The sequence below is a fragment of the Tamandua tetradactyla genome, chromosome 6, assembly GCF_023851605.1.
Source record: "Tamandua tetradactyla isolate mTamTet1 chromosome 6, mTamTet1.pri, whole genome shotgun sequence".
Classification (NCBI taxonomy): Eukaryota; Metazoa; Chordata; class Mammalia; order Pilosa; family Myrmecophagidae; genus Tamandua; species Tamandua tetradactyla.
In genome coordinates, this window is record NC_135332.1 from 161,492,820 (window position 1) to 161,499,702 (window position 6,883).

At 37.9% G+C, this 6,883-nt stretch overlaps 1 long non-coding RNA gene across 4 annotated transcripts in view; it reads left to right on the plus strand.

The window, feature by feature from the left end:
• The window catches only part of LOC143688977 (uncharacterized), a 194,603-nt gene extending 188,997 nt beyond the window's left edge, over positions 1-5,606 (plus strand). For all 4 annotated transcript variants that reach the window (XR_013178426.1, XR_013178423.1, XR_013178424.1 and 1 more), the window contains one exon: positions 4,609-5,606. This is a non-coding gene — a long non-coding RNA (uncharacterized LOC143688977). The remainder of the gene's footprint in view (positions 1-4,608) is intronic.
• The last annotated feature ends 1,277 nt before the right edge of the window (positions 5,607-6,883 follow it).

The window sequence follows — 6,883 nt, forward strand, 5'->3', positions numbered from 1 at the left end:
TGCTATGCAAACCCCCAACAAAAGCCTATCTTCTGGCTCCAGGTCCCATGTTTTCCCTCCCTGTACAAAGGACCTGAGTGAATGCTTTTGGAGCAGGCAATGGTACATCAACCTATGCTGGAAACAAGAAGCCATTTTGGCTACTGGGGGTACTTGGGGCACCTACAGTGAGTAGCCAGATGGTTCCGGAAATGGTGTGACCTCTGCTTTTGTGATTGATAAGTCCATTTCCTCTGCTTTAGACGTAGTTCATAACACCTAAAATAACCCTCTGCCTTTTCATTGTAGACGCTCAGTATAAATATTTATTCAGTCAATGATTGAAGAAACTTATCTCAGGTCTCTTTCCATTTTCTCCAGCTGGAATAATTTAAAATAATCTCATAAAATAGTTACCCATAGATTCCATTTTCCAGTCTTCTAATGTATTAATATAACTTTCCTCTGAATCCTTCTTAATGTTCTTTTTAATAGATTATGTTCCTTAGTGTTGCTTTCCAGAACTAGACCCATCATTCTTTTAGAAATATGAACAAGTTCAGACCTTATATGAATAAATCAATGAGTGGATGGTTCTTGAATGATAGGAATTATTACACAGGTCTCTTTATAGACCCTGAATTAAGCTATCTTAATTAAAAAAAAATTATTTGCCTCCTCACCTCCTACCCTCAAACCCACATTAAATACAGAATAGAAAGATAAGAAAAAGTGTTTTCTTGCTTTTGTGGATACCTCCAAATAAAAACTAAAGTATCTTTCTAGAGCCTTATATTACAATTATTTATTGCAGAACAAAATATGCTCTATGAAAAAGGGGGTCTATAGAGAAATAGGTTTGGAGTTGTTGCACACAATATATACCTCTTAGAGCCTCCCAGGATACATGAGCATTTTGAAATTCCAGAGCAATTTCCCGTGACAAAGTCTTATAGCAAAGAGATTTGTTTAACTTTAACTCAAAGTGCTCAGCTATATTTGCATAATGCCATTTAGCCATTGACCCCTCTGGAAAAATACCATCTCAGAGGTGTGGATTTTTAAAATAAATTTCCCTTTATTTGAATGTGTGTTGTCTAAGAATATAGAATTGTTACACAATGTCCTACCCCAGTGTAATGTCACTGTTGAATTATGGGAAGGCAGACTGGACCATGCCTGCTTGAGTTTTCAAAAGTTATACTATTTTTCCTTAAATGTTTTTCTATTCTTTATTGGCAGCTAGATTCCAATAGATTCATGTGAACATCTTCGGAATTTATTTGAATTCTCAGCCTTTGACTCTTTTTGATACAAAGTTTTCCATAAGTTTACTGTGCCATTATAAAAAGTTGTTTCCTGCTTCCATTTATTTGTCTTAACTATACCTGTCTCATGCTCTAAAGGACATCTTTTGAATTAGGTGAATGAGTTGCCTAAATCATTTATCGCTCCATAGATTTTATTACATAATTTCTGTATTTCTTATCATTCATCTTTCTGGCTTAAAAAATGTTGTTAGCCAGTTTTTATTTATCAGTTTCTCCTTCACTGCCCAAATTACTTCGGGTACTTTTCTCTATTTCCTCTCCATTTACTACTTACCTCTCTTAAATGGCAGAGAAATATACACGGCAGTAAAAGTGTGACTTCCCCAAGCTTATAGGAAAACATGGTGTTCTCTTTTCATCTTCAGTACATGTCATAGTTCTGGGGTTTTTTTTTGTTGTTGTTGCAACTCTTTATTGGGGTGTATTGGCTTTACTCACATCACTTGCTCTCATTTTTCACTCCACAAACATTTACAGAATGCTTATTTTGTTCACCAGGCTCTAGGGGGGTAGAAAATAGTATTTATAAATCAACACTTCCTGTGATGATGGAAATGTTCTATAATCTAGTATTATAGTGGGCTCTGTGACTACTGAACACTTTAGGGTGGTGAGTATGACTGAGGGACTGAATTTTAATTTTTGTTTGAGAATTTAGATATAAATGTCAATACCCACACAAGGCTAGGGTATTGTGCACTGTAGTTCTAATAATTTAGATCTGGATAAGTTGTATTTTGATCATTGCTTCAGAGAATGTTAAAAAGGATCATTTGATCAACCTTGCTTGATAGATGAATGAATTTCTGAAGGTTAGAGCTTGTTAGCAACAGTGCAGAACCCAGAGCTTGGATCAGCTGATCTCAATCAGGTGCTTATTCCTCTACCCTGGACTGCTTTCCCCTCTAATTAGACCATTGGATTTTTCATTTGGAAACCCCAGCCCACTTTGATTGTAATTAACTAATGCCTCTAAAGTGGAACTCCATCATGCACGTGGTTTCGGAATGATCATCTTGTGCCTGCACTGTGGCAGAATGATCTGGCATTTTCTCTTTAAGGAGTTAGTTGGCTTATGGCACACTGATCACCTCTGTGATGATGCCAGTGGGATGTTCTCTCCAGTCATGCATAACCACTCCCATATGTTTTAGTGGAGAAAGAAAACCATTTTATCTGCATAAAACTTAGTCACTTGGCTCACGTGGTGCAATCTTTGCCATTGCACCTTCCTTGATAAAGCTCTGACAGAAACAGAGTGAGCAGAGCATCCTAAGATTTTCTCAAAGGGCCACTTATCCACTTTCTTGCACTTACGGGCCTTTAACTTTTCATTTCCACTGTGGAAAACAAAAGATTTTTATTGTCAGTGCAACTTTGTTAGGACATTGTCCTAGTTAAACTGAACTTGAAGCCATTATGCCCTACACCAAGAACCAGATGTCATATTGACTCTGCATTTAATTCAATATTGAAGGATAAAATATAGTCCGTGAAGTACCAGAGTAAAGCCTGCCATTGCTCTTTTTAGACAAAGCAAATTTTTAAAATAATACCAATAAGATGCTGCTTGAAATGGACCTGTGTCTTGCAGTGCACACTGAATTTGAAGAGCAGATGGAAAGTATCTCTGAGATGAGAAAGATTGAATAATATAATTTTAAATATGCTATGCCAACAACAGATTTTCTGTCACACTGGATCAATTATTGAAGACAAAATTCTTACACTAGCTGGAAATGAGGCTTGCTATTTAAGGGAGGGAGACGATACTATCTCTCGGTGTAGTTTTAGTATTTGAAGCTAGACATCTACTCCACTATTTTGATTGACACAATGATCCAAGTTTCATCATCCCTGTGAGAGGTGAGTCATCTAGTCAGTGCTATCAGAGGCCCAGGTTTAGATTAGGCATCTGAGAAGTAAGTCCAGCTCTCAAAAATCTGCTCAACTGAAAAACAGCAATAACCAACATTGAAAATCCATGTGATAAAGAAAAATCACTGCAAAATCAACTATAATTCAAAGAAAGTGATTTGGGGTTGGGATACTTATTTTTGCTTTGGAAAGTCTCATGAGTTAGAGTTAATGCAGCAAAAACAAGTTAATTCAAATGACCTCTCCTTCTCTCCCATTACCTTTATCATTCCTTTATAAACCAGTTTGCTTTGAAGTATACCATCAGGCTTTTAAGGACCCTAGTTTCTATTTTTTACGGAAAAAGTTTTTAGGTTAGCTTATTGTTTAATATTTACTATTGGCATTTTATAGTTGTATAGTGTTTTGTTTTGATGAGCAAACTTGTGTTTTCCCTTAACCAGCCTTGGTACACCAGTGGAGCAATTAAGGTATTTAAAATAATCGTCAGCAGTACGAATAAAATATCAGCCACCTCCTAATACCTTTTAATGTGTATAACTTTTATTAAAGTTAATGGGAATTGTTCCTGCACAAGGACTGCTGGGTAGGAAATCTGTAGAAATCAATATTTAAATATGCATAAAGTCAGTTGACAGATGACAAAAATAAGCAGAATAGTGTTCAGAGTGGTATATTATGATATTATTGCAGCCCTAACATATTACATTCAGAGTTTTCCACTTTTATTTGTATAGATACTCTTTCTAGAAATAGTTCCAAAAGCATGAATTGCTAATGCTACTTTACCAAGGAAGTGGACAGTGTTCAGAGGAGATGACTTCAGAGGCCAAATTTAATTGATGAACAGAAAGCAATACCACATTAGATCTAATCCCTCATTAGAGCCTCACAACTATCCCCCAAAATCTAGAAAACCACTCTCGTAGTTTCCCAGGGCTGCTATGACAAACGCCACATAGTGGTTGGCTGAAACAACAGGAATTTATTGTCTCACAGTTTTGGAGGCCAGAAGTCCGACATCAATGCGTTGGTAGGACTTGCTTTCTCCAAGCTCTGTAGCTTTGTTCAAAGTCTGTAGCATTCATGAAATTTTCTGTCACATGGCGATGTCCCTCTCTCTTTCTCTTTGATCTGCTCTTCTGATTTCTTCATGTGGCTTTCCCTGATGGCATCTGAATTTCCTCTGCCTTATAAAGACTCTAGTTATGTGGAATACGTTCCACCCTGATTTAGTTTGCCACATCCCAGTAGGATCTTCGAAGATCCATATTCATAAATGAATCTGTATCTTAACATCTTCAAAGGGCTGATTTACAAATGGGCTCACACCCACTGGAATGTGAGTTAAGACTTGAACATGTCTTTTGTGGGGGGCATGAGTTGATTCCCAACAACTACCGTTATCTCTGTTTTACAGATGCTGAAGCTCAAGTGCAGACTGCCTGATGAACACAGGCTTTAATGGAAGAGGTCCAAGCGCTGGTTTCTTTTCCTGATGCCTCCACTCTACAAGAAGACAAACCAATCCTTAGGATGTAGAGCAGCATTCTTAAATATTGAGTATCGTGGGGTATAAAATGTCCTCACTATTCCTCTAACAAGTAATTATTGAGTTCTTCCTGTAAGCAAGTCTGTCCTAGAAGCTGTTGGCTACTGGAGGATTTAACATTTCTGGTTTCAGTGTTACCGTTTTGTTTGAAAATGTGCTTTCCTTTGTGTAGATTTCATTTCAAGCCCTCTTTATGACATGGTACCCATAGCTCTGGCCTTCATTCTCCTCACTTGGAAACCGAACAGAAAGAGAATGTATTTTGACTCATAGTTCCCAGTAAAGGTCCTAGAATTGTGGTTACCAGATTGATCTGGCCCATGTGTTCAAACCCCAACCAACCACTGGATGGCCAGATGGATTGACCACACTGACGGGCTCGTCTGTCGCGCACTTAACCTTTGAGGCAAGATGGGTAAGGTTAGCCCTATGCAAATTTCATTAGAAAGGGAAGGAATGATTCTCCAAAGAAAATTAACGCATTGATCAGAAAATGGAGGGAGCAATGATGGGCAGGCCAAAGCAGCAGCTGTCCATTAGGGGTGAATTAAAGTGATCTCCATCTTATAAATGAGAAAATTGAATCTCGGAGAGGTTGAGTAGCTTGAATATGAAAAACACAATGATGAATAGTAGGAACAAAATCCTTAATTCCTGACATCCTTGGTCACCAAAACCAGGAAGAAGTGTCCCATTTATCTTTTAAATCCATTCTTTACCAACAGGGAAAAATAAGAGAAGAAACTAAACAGATTTTATACTTTCCCAAGAGCTCTGCGAATATTTTTGTTGGGTGGTTATTTGTTCACTAGTGTTTAATGGATGGTCCCTTATCTGACGATGCTGAAACAACATCTGTATTTATATCTGCTGAAGACATATTGTTATTAAGTTGAAAAATTGCTATTTCAACAGACTCTTGTGCTTTTCAACTTTGTCTAATGAGGTAAAAAGTCTTTAACAAAGAACCTTAGTGTTATTAAGAACAGATACTGAGAATTCAAAGACATTCTTTTGAGGGGATGATCTAAGAGGAATTACTACCTGGATACCAATAAAGAAATGGCTTCACAGAAGAGCCAGCTCAGCATTTATGGTGATTAAGATTTCTTATTGACTTTTCCAAGCCCTCTCTATTTTGAAAAACTAAACAGAAGTGCAAAGCATTATGTTCACTTAAAGATGCATTTAGGACTTTTTAAAATCCCCATTGTACCTTGTAAGATAGGAATACCTGGTAAGATTATTAGAATAAAAATAGGTTGATTTAAAAACCCTCTCTAAGAAGATGACAGATGGGGCTGCTATTGATGTTCAGGGTAAGCTCCAGAGAGGGATGTTAAGGCTTGTCCAAATTCTTTCCACTCCTCCGCATTTTATCAGAATTCAGCAGCATTAGTTTAAAAAAGAGCCAGCAAATAGGTGGAAATTGTAGTCTAACACTGTGCATTCTGTCACTTGCTCATTCTGATTGTCACAGCTGAGGACTTCTTTCCAGTCCTTTGGGTGTAAGTGCCAAAAAAATGAAAAGAGCAAGAACAATGACATAAGGTCACAGTGTGTCACAGCGCATGGGTGGAATGGGGGTCTAGAGAAGACAAGATGTTCTCCCGGGGGTGGACAGTGGACTTGTAGAGCAGGACTGAGATGTGCTGAGAGTGAGGGATCTGCGGGAGGTGACTGGATGACAGGACATGCCTGGGATGTACACTGAAGCTTCACCTTTTAGGGCACTCAAGCTCACTGAGTTCCAGCGTATCTGAGGGAATCAGGGAACTTGCTGAAAAGAGTGTCTATTCTTAGCAGAGCCAGAAGTGAGTGACTATGGGAATTAGCATGATGTGTGTACTTCCATGTCCAAATTCATATCCACATCCTAAATTTTGCTTGCTTATATAATAATCATAATCAAAATGCTACATGTACATCTCATTTAATCCTCACAATAGCTCCGAGAGGTATGATAAGCAAATCAGGAAACTGATTAAACTTTCCTGATTTGCCTATCATATCTCTCAGAGCTATTGTGAGGATGTTAAAGTTTGAAGATACCAAGTGATTTGCCAAGACAAGCACTAATTGTAGGCAAGCCCATGAACATGTAGCCAGGCAATGCAGCAGAGTGATTAAGACCTTTGACTCT